We start from the raw sequence: 14,369 nt of genomic DNA, 5'->3' as shown, positions 1-14,369 counted from the left end.
CAAGAAAGATTGATATCCACATGACCAACTGACAGACTGAGGAATATCTTGGCATCAGAGAACGTTTTGCTCTCTTATCCAGACTTTAAGAGGCCGTTCAATTTTACTTCGGACATATCAGGCTTCGAACTAGGGGCTATATTATCTCAAGATGGCCGCCCAATCACAGTGATATCACGCGACCTACGGGACAGCGAAAAAAATTACGCAGCCAATAAGCGAGAGCTCCTTGCCATTGTGTGGGCAATTAAAAACTTCCGGAATTATTTAAACGCAGCAAAAGGGTTTCAGATCTTTACTAATCATCAACCACTAACCTTTGCCGTCTCAGAAAAAAATCCCAATGCAAAGCTGAAGCGTTGGAAAGGGATTATTGACGATCATGGTTCAAAACTGGTTTATAAACCATGAAAAGAAAATTGCCAACACATTATTACCTTAGAAGACGTACAGGAATCGGAAGTAGCCACCATTCATAGCGAAAAGGCCTTGACATACACCATCGATACAATCCACAGCCTAGTAAACTGCTTCCGAAACCAAATAATAATCAAAGACGAAGGATACATTCATCTTGTTTAAGAGCAAGGTGAGGCACATAATCAGAACCCCCAACGGAGAAAATCTAATGGAAACACTACAAGATGTTGTAAACGCGGAGGTAATAAATGCAATACATTGCTCCCTTCCAACCTTACCGTATATCCAGCACCAACTAGTAGAGTCCTTCCCTAGCACTTCTTTCAAGCACACGAAATACTTACGAATACTAGCATCAAGGGCCATAGTATATTTAAAAGCACCTTTATTACATATAATAAATTTCTTTCCGAAAACCAAAACAATCTACTGCGATAATGAAAGATCACTAAATTCCAAGACTATTAAAACAATTTTGGTAAATCATTTCAATATCACCATTTCCAACGCTCTACCTCTACACAGCACATCAAATGGCCAAGTAGAGAGGTTTCATAGTACTCTGGTTGAAATATCCAGATGCCTGAAACTTCGATGCAAATTGAACGATACCATAGAACTAATCCTCTTCGCAACCAAAAAATACAATAACTCAACCTACTCAGTAATTATCAAAAAAAGCACAGAAATAGTTCACACAAAGCCCATGGAATTCGATAGAGAAATTAGTAAGAAAATTCAACAGGCACAGGATAAGACGTTTGACCAGGTAAACAAGAATAGGACATATACGGACTATCGGGTAGGCGAAAAAATTTTTCTAAAAGTGAGTAAAAGGCTAGGTAACAAGCTCTCACCACTATATACGGAGGAAACTATTGAAGCAGAGCTGGGGACAACGGTCTTAATTAGAGGGAGGGTGGTCCACAAAGACAATATACGCTAACCATCCTTCTGTGGGTTCCCACCCTTTTTTATACCTTTTTATATTTTTTGTATTCATCTATATTTTTCTAGGTTAGGAAAATACATTATAATCTGGGCATTAATGGCTGTTAGGACGGACCCGACGGTGAAACTAAATGACTACACGAACGCTGACTATATCCCCATAGAGGACGGTGACATTGTGATCTTGGAATCTTTCGGATACATACAACATGCAACGAACATGACGACCTACGAGGACTTCGCTGACCAGAGGAAAGCACTAACGCGAACATTTACCGACGACCACAGACTACCGGTTATAGCGACGGACATCAGACACATTCGCAAGTTGGTAGCCATCCTAAAAATCCATCATAGGGCCGCTAGGATTATAAACTTAATTGGGACAGTCTTAATAGTTGTTGCAGGTACACCCGACTTTAATGATTGGGAACAAGTAAAATTCAACCAAGAGCAATTAATGGAAGCAGATAAAGGACAAACAGAATTAAATATTAAATTCCAAGAACGTTTGAATAAGCTTTCGAGCGCTATGAACCAAATTCAAAAATTCGAGACAAATAAAGAAACACACTTTTACACACTTTTAGAAATCATTTTGGGTAAAAATAGAATCGTCATCACAGATTTAGAAAACATTCTAATTGGATTAGCCCAAAATTAAAAATTGTAAGTCCGGCAATTCTAAATATCTCCGAAATTGGCGAATTTAAAGACAAACAGCCTATTAACATTAGTTTAATAGAAATGTTAGAGGTATCTAGGATAAGTGTTTTTCAAAATTCCTATATCATTCATTTTCTTATTAAATTCCCTAATTCTAAGCTTGTTTGTAAGAAGATAACACTGTATCCGGTCCAGCACCACAACAAGATCCTAGACTTCGAAAACGGAAACCTAGTCGCTGAGTACCCGTGACGAAACCTCAACATCGGGTATTGCAAGACGACGGTCGGCGCCACCTTCTGCAGGGAGCTTCAAAACGACACTTGTGCTCAGCAATTAGTTTCTGGAGTTCTTGCGCACTGTTCTAGGTTCCCTGGTCACCTGGATATAATGTAATAAATGTAGGGCCATATTGTCTGGCGACCACGACAGGACTGTCATGGTCGCCAAGTAATTATTCCGGTGACAAAACGTCGTGTTCCGTTTGACTATATTTTATTGAATGTCTTGATATGAATATATTCTTGAAAGCTAAGAGTTCGCGCTGCGCTGCCTACAAGAACATCAGCAGAGCGGCAGCAGCGGCTATGTATATAAACATATTTTATGCTCACACATAAGGCGAGAGCGCGAGAGAGATCCGTATCCATATGTTATATATATATGCGTTGTCAAGCTATGAGAAAGTGCTGACACTTGCACTTCCCATCTAACGAGCTCTGTGGCGCGTTTTGACCGATCGTATTTCTGTCGGCCAATTTGTGTTTACGCAAAGCACAGTAGCAAAATGTTGGCATTGGTACAGTGTGTATTCGATACGATAATATGTGTATACTACAGTAATAACTGTGGTAGACCACGGCACCCTCATAGTAAACGAGGGCATAACCGATGACCAAGGTCGAGACTAAAAGATATCTGGGACGTTTCTGGTAACCTATTCAGACAGAATAAGCCTCGTAGGCCAGCAGGGAGATTCGATGAAAAAACCCGCTGTGTCGGCCATGACCATGCTCAACATCACGTCCCACCAAACTCGGCTGAGTCTTCCGTTTCAGAATGAGCTGAGTCCGAGAAACCTCCACCACAATGGGTACCTTAGGGAAGAACTTTCATTGGGTTCCTTCGTCAGCTGCTGTCTCGACCTGCTCGGCTTCCTCCTGCTGTGCTCCACCATTTGGCAAAGCTACCGCTATCTAAATATCAAATCCAACGCCAAATCAGGAATTAATAATGACTGTCAGGTCCCCGGGACGGCGACCACTTGAAAGAAGGAGAAGTTAACACACCCCGTTCCCGAATTGGGAAACTGTCGAGTTGCGGGAAACACCCGGTGGCCAACACGCGGAATAGGGAAACCGCCGAATTCGCACTCCGGGGACAATCACCCGGAGCCCGGCCAAAAGTGGCCAACACGCGTAATAAGGAAACCGCCAACTCCGCACTCTGGGGGCAATCACCCAGAGCCCGGCCAGAAGCGACCAACACGCGTATCAAAGAAACTGCCGACTCTGCACTCTGGCGGCAATCGTGAAAGTGAAAGTAATAGTACAAAGGTCGGTCTAAACTAACTTATATATAGATGTAGTCTATAAAGACTTACATGGACAGTGATGTCGCCATCAGTTAGTAAACACGCCTTTTTGACAAAAGTTTGTCCATTTTCAGTATGAGAATGAATGCTTTAAAATTGTGTAAAAGACTAAAGGGTATCTTATAGTAGGGGCCCTCGAGTATATAATTTCTTCTTGTTCTTCTTCTAGTTCATATGTATTGCTGTTTGAATCAGAAAATATTTGCTCAGACGATTCTGTTATTAACACAATGTATGGTTAAATTGTTTAATTTTTTTTTGTCTATGTCAATGCTTAAAACTATTTCTTTACCAGATTATGTCGAGTTAATTTCTGGTAATTTGTCCTCTTCTTCTCTTATTTTAATTTAGAGGGTCTGTTTTCTGTTGTGTCTTCTGTTTTTTCTATTTCCATTATTGAAAGAGAATTTCATACCGAGGGTATTATTATGTTAAACCAAACTTGTATATGATTGATATAATAATATACGTACGTCATTTAAGAAAGAAACTAATATAATGGCATGTTTTTTTATCGTATTTTTTTGTATTGGCATTTTTTGTGGAAGGCATTTATACGATTTACCAAAACTTTTTTTTTATTCTTTAGTGGTGTTTTTTGGCATTTCATACTGCTTTCATCACTATTGCATTACCAAGTAACGGATGTTTATCTACTTCTGAAAAAATTGTACAATTCGGTACAATAGTGACAACAATGCCTTCTTCTGTTCCAGTGCAATGGATAAACGGTAAAAATTGAAGATTATATCTTTCAATGTATTCGTTTTCTAATTCAACAATTGATATTGTATAGTTGCGCAATTGAAGAATGGCTTGCACTCGCTCAGAGACATTGTGGTTCTTTCTTAAGGTTTCCCTGATCGCCCTATTTCTTGGCATTATTGTTAAAAAAATATCTTTATATACTTTCCTTAATTTTTGGTTCTCTTTACTTAGTTTTTTTCAAAAAAAAATTAAAAGACTTTTATTTTTATACTTATTTATATTATTAGCTGGACTCACGTAACGTCTTTTTATTATTTTATTATGTTTAATAAATAGATTGAAAACAAATTGTAAGGCGTTACAGTAAGAATAAGCAATAAGATCCAGAAAAAAAAGATGATATCCTTCACTAAGTGATCTGATGCCCCTGAATCTAGTATAAAACTAACTGCAGTTTCTACCATCTGAGTCTGTCTCCCTCTTCAAGCTATTTTCACACTAAACACTATATAGTAGTTGTCGCGGAACGCATGAGGTGGTCTCATAAGTATCGATAGTCAGTCAGTCAGTTTGAATTGTATTCGCGGTTTACACCTTGTTTATATCTGGTCCCAGATACTCCGATCAGCGACCGCATAGAAAGAGGGAGGGGATAATGCAGAATAAAACATCCATATACACACTTTGTCTAGTGTTGGTGACGCTACAAGATCTGGTATTTCTTGTTTCGGTGAAGTGCCAAGTGTTAGAGGCAACTCCCGGGACTTAGATCGGCGTCATTTCATTTATTCCTATGCTTTGAGTTAAAACTCTAACGGCATTCGCCCAGACGGAGCCCCAAACTTAATCAATCTGAGGCTACCGCAGCTACGAGAACCACACCTGCAGCACCGGCCGGCTTGTCGAATGCAGATGGTGGACGGTAGCGGTCACGGACTCCAAAGGAAAGTGTAGTTAAGCGCACCATGAGTACTGCTCAGGCGGAACCTCCAGTACAGGCTATGAACCCCACGAGTATACAGATTGCGACGTGCATGGAAAGGATCGCAAGTCTAAAGAAAGAGCTCCTACAGGCAAGGGTAAATGAAGGACAGGTGATGGTCTCCAGGAATCCCATTAGTATCGGGTCGAGCGGCGTCGGTGTGAGCGGTGCGGCGAATACACCGCTAGGACAGGCGCCATGTGAAAGCGTTAAAGCTTCTATTGAGTGAAAATCTGCAAACGGGACTACCAGAGTTATTGACGCCATCTTACGATGGACAGTTGCCGGCACAATTCAGTGGAAGCTTGCCGCCATATTTGGGCGGTACAACCGTAAGCTACTCTATGCCATGTTGTGTCACAACCACGGTGCACCCAGAAAAAGGCACGCACCACGGGAGCTACAACACGAAAAGGCAGTGGCGACTGTCCAGAAAGAGGGACCGCTTCTGGAAGCGACGGGTGCACGAGTATTTACCTACTCTTGTGCGCAGGGAGAAATGGTGCGAGCACGTCGAGCCCCTGCGTCGAGGAAACTTGGTGTTCATCTGCGATCCGGACATACCACGACGAGAGTGAAAACGGGGAATCGTGGAGGAGGTGTTCACTGGAGTAGATGGAGTACCCAGATGAGCGGCGGTATGGACTGACGATCGAGCAAGACTGATTCGTCCCGCTTCGAAGCTAGATGGGTGTCGTAAATGCAGCTGCTTAACGGGGTGGGGATGTCGCGGAACGGATAAGGTAGTCTAATAAGTATTGATAGTCAGTCAGTCAGCTTGAATTGTATTCGCGGGTTAGACTTTGTTTATATCTGGACACACTGATTGTGGTTCAAGGCTACGTTAAGCTCAGCGATATCATGGACAGAGGGTGGAGATACTGCAGTAGATCAAATATATAATATAATATATTAAGTTGAGGTTATTTCTAAGTTATATTTCCCCAACAGAATAAAACATCCAGGCACACACGCTTTGACTAGTGTTAGTTACGCAACAAAATTTGGTATTTCTTATTTCGGTGATGTGCCAAGTGTTGGAGCCAACTCCCGGGATTTAGATCGGCGTCAGTAGTTTTTAATATCAATTCTTTTGGGTAAAGTGGTCCGCATACATTTCATCAGAGAGGTATTCCCTTCCATTATTGATGTGTAGGTTTACATATATTTCTAAATAAAATGTGCCTCACTTTTTTGACAAAAATCCTTTAATTCAAGGAACACATCTGATTTTTAAGATATTAAATATTATATGTCACGCGGTAATGTGTAAATTGATAAATTAACTTTGCATAGTATTTTTTATTATCAATACTTGAGGGTGTTGTCGGGCCGCATACATCAGATTGAACTACAAAAAGTGGGTGGTCGATATTTTCTTTGTTTTTATATCTTTTAAATTTTTGTCTAGATTGCTTTTCGTTAATACACAACTCACATAAATCATTTTTAGTTGGCTGTACATTTTTTATTAGTTCAACATTCTCAAACATGCCATCCTTTTTAATTTCTATAAATATCCCAACACATATGTTATATATGACCTTTCTTTCTTTGTTAACACTCACACATCTTACCGTAATTCAAATGTCAATTCAAGGAGTGTAACATTGCCGTAATTGTTTTTGAGAACATGTTTCTAAGATATTTATATTCATTATTCAACTTTCTATTCAAATTTCTAACTGTCAATATAGTTGTAAAACTGAAGTGGATTGTTGGGATGTGTAGAAGTTACATATCTGTATGCCCTTTAAGTATAAAAAGGAGAGCAGTCAAATTGTTCAGCATCGATTCGTTAGGAGCACGAAATCGTACATATCACCATGAGCGTAATATCCGTGGAATTTATCGATTCGGTTCAAGCTTTTGGAAAATAATGTCTTGTTTTTAGTTTTAAAAATATTATGAAATATCTAAGAATGCGTTTAATAAGTCAAACGGATTGAAATTCGAAACCGGATTGAAATTCGAAAATATTTACGTGTTTTCTAATAGTTTATATCAACCTAAATATTAGTACTTGGAAAAATTAATAAAACCTTTTAAAGGAATGGGTTATCGTACTTTCTCTCATAACGATGGTGTATTAGACCCCAGTGAAGCAAAAAATAATTCTATTATGATATTTGATGATGTAGCTTGTGAAAAAAAAGACAACATAAGATCTTATTTTTGTATGGGTCGTCATAAGAATATTGATTCCTTTTATTTATGTTAAACGTATACCCATATACCTAAACACTTGTTTCGTGACCATGCCAACTTTATTATAATGTTTAAACAAGACGATTTATATATGCGACATATATATAACGATCATATTAATAGAGATATATTTAAAAAGTTATTGGATTTGGTATAAAAATAGATTAAAATAAATACAAACTATTTTCCACCAATCGAATTGGATGGACGTTTTGAGTGTGCATTAATTGATTTTAATATGTACAATTCAATCCCAAATATAGACGAAAAAACAATGTCTTCCATATTGAAACTAAAGTAATCACCATTCCTACTGGATCCTATGAACTAAATGATATAACTGGTTATATTTATAAAAAACTTAAAGATTATGGTATTGAAAAATCTGTTAAAATTGAAAGCAATAACAATACTCTTCAAGTGGAAATAACCAGCACTCGGGAGCCGATTTACTTTAATAAGAAAAGATCAATTGGTCAACTTTTTGGTTTTGATAAAAGAGTTAGAGCCACACCCAACAAAAACATATCTATCGGATCAGACTGTCAATATTTTAAAAATTAATACTACTCGTTTGGAAAGTAACATATTTAGTGGTTCATATGTAGATAATATACCTAATCATACGTTACATGGATTCGGTATTAATGTTCCTCCTGACTATAAAATGAATGTGACGCGACATAATCCTATTTACTTGTCAATCAACTGTGATGAAATAAGCACATTCTCCATACCCATCGTAGATCAAAATGGAGATTTGGGTGTTTCGGGTGTCTTCAGTGTTTCGGGTGTTTTTAGCTGTATTGCATGAGCAGGTCATTAAGGGTTGACCGAATAATTTTACATAAAAGGAAGGAAGGAAATCGCAATAATTTAATATAAATATAGCCCCTTAAAAATCACAAAATAATTTGTTTTCCGTTTAGATTAATTCTAATCTTAGAAAAGTATAATTGTAATAATAAAAATTTTTGCTGAAACCACCCGAAACACTCAAATCAGTTGAAGACACCCGAAACACTCGAATCATTTGAAGACACTCGAATCATTTCAAGACACCTGAGTTACTTTTCCCAAAAACATGAGTGTCTCAGACACTCGCTTCATTTGCTATGAGTGTGACGGGTGTCTGTGCATTAGAATCATGTGCATAGAATTGAGTGGGTGGCAAAAACGCAAACACTCAAAACACATAAAGCGATCTGTGCATTCGGGGTGTGTCCCCTTTTCTTGCTGTTCATAAGTGCGACAAACACTCGAAATGTATGGGTGTGATTTGGGTGCCGAAAAAAGACACCCTTGACGTTCTCTGTTTCATACCTATTCGGCGTATAATCAAACATTTAAACCAAACGATGAAATTCGAATTACTATCCAAAAACAAGACTTGTATGTGCTCCCTCATGGAAGTTACCTCAACTTTCAAGGAATTATTAGATAAGATACAACAGTCGGTCCTATAACTGATGATGTTACAACCTTTTTTAAAAATAATTTTATGGCTTACTTCTTGGAGGAAATCAAGTATGAAATAAATGGATGCGAGATTGTTAGAACTCGATTTGTCGGTATGACAACTACTCTTAAAAATTTTTTATCACTTCATAACCTTTAAAGTCAAAATCTATAAAATTCTGGATGGACTGGTGGAGATGACTTTTCTACTGGACCTTACTTTAACTTTTTAAGTCCCATTAAAAAATTTATTGGTGTTTGCTGAAGATTATAAAAAGGTTTTGTTGAATTGTAAACACGAACTTGTGCTAATGCTAACTAAAAACCTAGATGATGTCTTTGAAAAAAAGAGATTGGAACAAACATTTAAATTAGAATTGACCAATATAAGTTGTAAAATTTCTCATGTGACACCTAGTGACATTGCAAAAATTAAGATGTATGATACTATTAAAAGTGGTGTAAACCTACCTATTGCATTTCGTAGCTGGGACTCCCACGTTAACCCGAAATTAGGACAAGGAACACACCACAGTTGGAATGTTAATCTTTCAGAAAATCGGGAGAGACCTAGGCTTGCAATAATCGGATTTAGACTGAACGGAAAACTTGTCACAAATAATTTATCAAACTTGAAGGTTCATTTAAATTCTGACTCATACCCATAGGATAATTTAAATGTCGACTTTAATAAGAATCAGTTTGCTCACCTATATGAAATGTATTAAAGATTTCAATCTAGATACTACAATCGTGAGTCACAACCATTTTTAACACCATCGGAATTTAAAATGAAAGCTCCAATTATCGTAATTGATCTATCATATCAAAATGAAACAGTAAAATCTGGTCCTATTGACGTGAGAATTTCAACTGAACTGAAGACAACAAGTGACGAAAATACCCAAGCTTAATGCCTACTCATACATGATCGATTAGTCGAATATAATCCATTAAACGGATTAGTACAACGAGTTATTTGATATTGTTTAAAAATGATTAAAGATATTATATCAATTGATATTCAAGGTTTTTTTGACAATAACAATAAATTTATTCTTAAAGAAATTGGAATAGTAGTTGAAAAGGAACCAAACTTGAATAATAGTTTTATTATAGAACCACCATAGGATTTCACTATTAAATACAAAATCTCAAACCACTGCAAACTGGTTAACAAAAATGCATCATTAAATTTGTTGGATCGCCTCCATCGATCCAAAGTTTTGCGCAAACCCGACGATATCTTAGGGCAATAACTATTGGAAAACTAATTATCTGTAAGGGAATGGAAAAGAAACGTTTTCTACAATCATTTTTTGAAAACCACCATTTGATCAATGTCGAGGACATACATTGTCCGTCATTAAACCTGTTTAGAGGAAACAGATTCCCTATTGTAAAAATCATGTCAAAGGTGGTGTTTGTGCTTTAAACAATGCATACAACATTCTACATTTTTTTAAAAGTAGTTCAAAATAAATGAAAGATAGATAGTTGAGACCACTTGTGACAAGACCTGTTTCATAAAAATAATATTTCGATAAATAATGAAATTTCTACAATTCAATAGGAAGATATTTGAAAATCATTTCCAATACCTTCTTAAAACAAAAGTGATATTCATAAATCAAGGTGCACAAGATCTAAAAACAATGAAATATGGTGAACATTCTGAAACACCGATTTGAGGTTGGAAACATGCGCATGCCTCTTTTACGTAAATCGAAGGAATGGAGCTAGAAAAATAATTTCATTGTATTAATAATTAATAAATAAACGTATTATGTAAAATGAAAAAAAAATTGTTTACTTACTTTTTATGAATAAGGGAAGGGAAATACATATATATAGACTCACTTGCACACGTACACATATAAGTTATCTTGTAGTCGGTTGCCCGGTGGTAAGGCTGTTCCAGATCCGGCCGATGATGAGGTGGCACCGGCAGGGTGCTTGATGAGTAGTAGCGGTTCAAGATAGGTGAGAATTGGCGGCCGGGCTGCTGGTCCCAGGTGGCCGCTGATGGTGTGCCAACGGTAGGGTGCTTGATGAAGTGTAAAATAAAGTTTATGTCGAGAGGGTGACTGCCCCCCTATACCCCTGGCCTTTAGCTCAGATGGCCAGAGTAAAGTTTACGGAGCTAAATGCTCTTTATTCAAATGATTATAAAACAGAACTGAGGAACTTAGCAGTAGAGTGCATAGTCGGCAGGCCGACCGCATGACAGTGGGAAATGCTGACGATCGCAAAATGAGCATAACTCACCATTCCGGGAACCAATGGGATCCAGGCACGGCCCCCAAAGGCGGATATGCTGAGTCGGCATCTAGAAAGATAAGGGTGATCCAAGAATCACCCAAAATTTCTACCGACTGTTTGTTACCCCTCAGGAGTGTTAACTACTCCCCCCTTAGGAGTAAGACCGTCCTCCGTCGTCTTGAATGTTTCGGCAACCTGTTGCATTTCCCTTGCATCTCGTCTTTTCCTCCACACGAGATGGAGCAGGATGAGAGTGCTGATCAAAAAGCTTACTCCCACGCCGGCAGCGATCCAGATGTCCGTTGATCCAGCCGACTTTACTTCGTTTTTGAGGGTTTGGATCGTTTCCAGGTTTTGGCTGTTCATCCTCTGAAGCATTGGCATACTAAGCACTTGGTTGTGCCCGATAATGTTTAGCAGGGAGGCCGCCACGCCCGAAGTCTTTCTTATGCCTTCACGCCGGTTCAAGTATTTTGTGCCTTTTACAAAGACTAGTCGCTAAAATGGCCCGCGTTTCGCAATGCGCCGTGACCCCTGCGTGTAGACCTCGGGCGCAAGTGTCCTGGGTTGCCAGTTTGCAGAATGCTACGTACATCATCGACACGAAATCAGTGATCGCTAAGACATCTTGGTTGCACTCAGCTACCACGTTGTCCCGTAGTTGGAGAACGGTGTGGGAATGCAATGAGCACGTGAATAATATTGTTGGACTGAAGGACTTTAATATTAGATGCCTCTATTAGGCTGATAACGGGGACCTCTGTGGGGTGATCAACCAAAACGGACTTCAAATCTTCATGGTTAAAAATGGCAGGGCTTATGATATTTGATTTTGCAAGTGTGACCGTGAGCATCAGATTCTGTATCTCTGTAATTAGCATTCTATTTCTGCCCAAAAGAACTTCGTATAAATGGGGTGTGTCAACCAGGTCATTCTTTTTTGCCTTAATGAATTCGTTGACAGCATCGGTTAGTTTGTTAATCTTCTTTTGCGTTTCGGTATTAATAACTACCTACCTTTAGTACGTATAATATATTTCTAATATGATCAGTATCAACGTCTAGCAACTTTTGCTTGTGTGATTGTGGGAAAAAAACGGACACTCTAGCTGTTTCGTCTATCATAATTGAAAACTCTGTCAAATTGCTCGAATGCCTAAAGTAGCTCCTACCTATATTCCCACACCAATGCAGTTCCGTCGGTTATGGGGATGTACCGGGCGTATGTGTAGTCTGTCACTCTAGCGTTAACTACTGCTAATATTGTTAATATGATTCCCGCGATCCTGTAAGAAAATGACAGGTTAAATCTATTGGCTATTTTCTAAGTGTGTGTTTGTGTTGGGTGTGTAAAGTGCGTGTAAATAAAAGAAAAAGGTTATTTAAGGTTGTCCTTGTGGACTTCCCTCCCTCCAATGAAGACCGCTGTCCCCAGGTCCGCTTCTACGAGTTTTTCCGTGTATAACGGAGTTAGCTTATTGCCTAGTCTTTAATTGTTCTTTAAGTAGACTCTTTGTACTACATCAAATATTCTATTTTGTCTTGATGGGTTACACCTGTCAAGATTATCCCTCTGTGCATTTTCAATATTCATTTTTATTGCTTCCTTAACTTTTAAGGAAGCAGAGTGGATTACATCAATGGGTTTTTGGTTAATGACCGAATGTAATGTTTTATTATATTCAACGGTAGCCCGCATAACTAGCTCCACTGTATCATTAATTTGCTTATCCATTTTGATGCACCTCGCTATTTCTGTTAGGATGCTGTGGAGTCGTTGGATTTGTGCGTTTGAACTACTGTGCAGCGGGTGTGAATTTACAACATCTATGCCATACTGATTTTTGAGTAACGATGTGATCGTTTCAGAGCTGAAAGACGCTTCGTTATCACAGCATATTGTCTTTATATTTTGGAATAAGTTTATTAATTGGAGGATAGGGACTGTCACGTCTACTATTGCCCTAGACACTGTTGGTTGTACTACCGCAAATTTGGAGAATTTTTTCGATGGCCGTTAAAAATAATTTTTATCGGTGGAAAATATATCAATATGCAGCATTTTGTCGACGTATGACGGAATTGGAGTTACCCCAAGTTCTTGTTTCTTGGGGTGTCTGTCATACTTTGCTTTAGTGCATATTTTGCAATTTGTCACTATTTCAGTAGCCAACTTTGACATTTTTGGAAAATAATAGTCGAGGAGGACTTGTTTGATATTTTCCTGAGCAGTTCTGTGTACACGATTGTGCTCTGCGGTGATTATTTCGATCTGCTCACTTTTATCAGAAATGTCTGACACAAAGTTCTTGCAGTGCCAAAATTTCGTAGCTGGAAAATTTGATACTAATGCATGCTTGCCAATGTTGGCAAGTTACAATGAATAGCGTTGACAACTTTTGGGTTAATGATTGGTCTTAATGTTTCAAAAAGGGTCGATTTTTCCGTGAAATGTATAATATGACGGGATTTATTTCCGAAAAATATAAGGTATCGCTTTAAGGAATACTTTGCCTCTTCTAGGACTATCTGATTTTTGAAACAATTTGGAGGTTTTTCCGTTGTATCTATCGTATAAGTGCTAGATTCCTCACTGTGAACTGTTGCACAATCAGATTCGGGTTCGTTTTGAAGGGCGTTGATGTTTTGTCGCAAAAGGGCGTCGGCGACAAAATTTTCTTTGCCCGGAGTGTATATGACTTTTTCGCCGTAGTCATTTATAAATGCTTTCCAACGTTTTAATTTGTCATTTGGGTTCTAGTCGGAGACAGCGAACGTTAGCGGCTTATGATCTGTGTAGATTCTTATGTCACGAGTGCCATACAGATACTGCCTTAATTTTCCTAGAGCCCAGACTAAGCTGACGCATCGGTGACATCTTCTGATGCCAAAATGTTTCGAAGTCTATCGAACGCGTCTTTTTAGTGATCGTTAAAATTTATTGCTATTTTCCTAGACATGTGTTTACTTACGGAACCGTTTTCTCCCTTAAGGAGGTTGGTTAGTGGCCTGGCTATTGTAGCGAAATCTTTTATAAAACACCTATAATAGCTGGCAAGTCCTAAGAATGATCTTAGTGAGAATAAGCATGTCGCTTCTGTGTATTCCTTAATGGCTGCT

This window comes from Drosophila eugracilis, unplaced genomic scaffold, assembly GCF_018153835.1.
Source record: "Drosophila eugracilis isolate 14026-0451.02 unplaced genomic scaffold, ASM1815383v1 contig_239, whole genome shotgun sequence".
NCBI lineage: Eukaryota > Metazoa > Arthropoda > Insecta > Diptera > Drosophilidae > Drosophila > Drosophila eugracilis.
The sequence above is the reverse complement of the archived record's forward strand: the minus strand, read 5'-3'. Positions refer to the sequence as shown.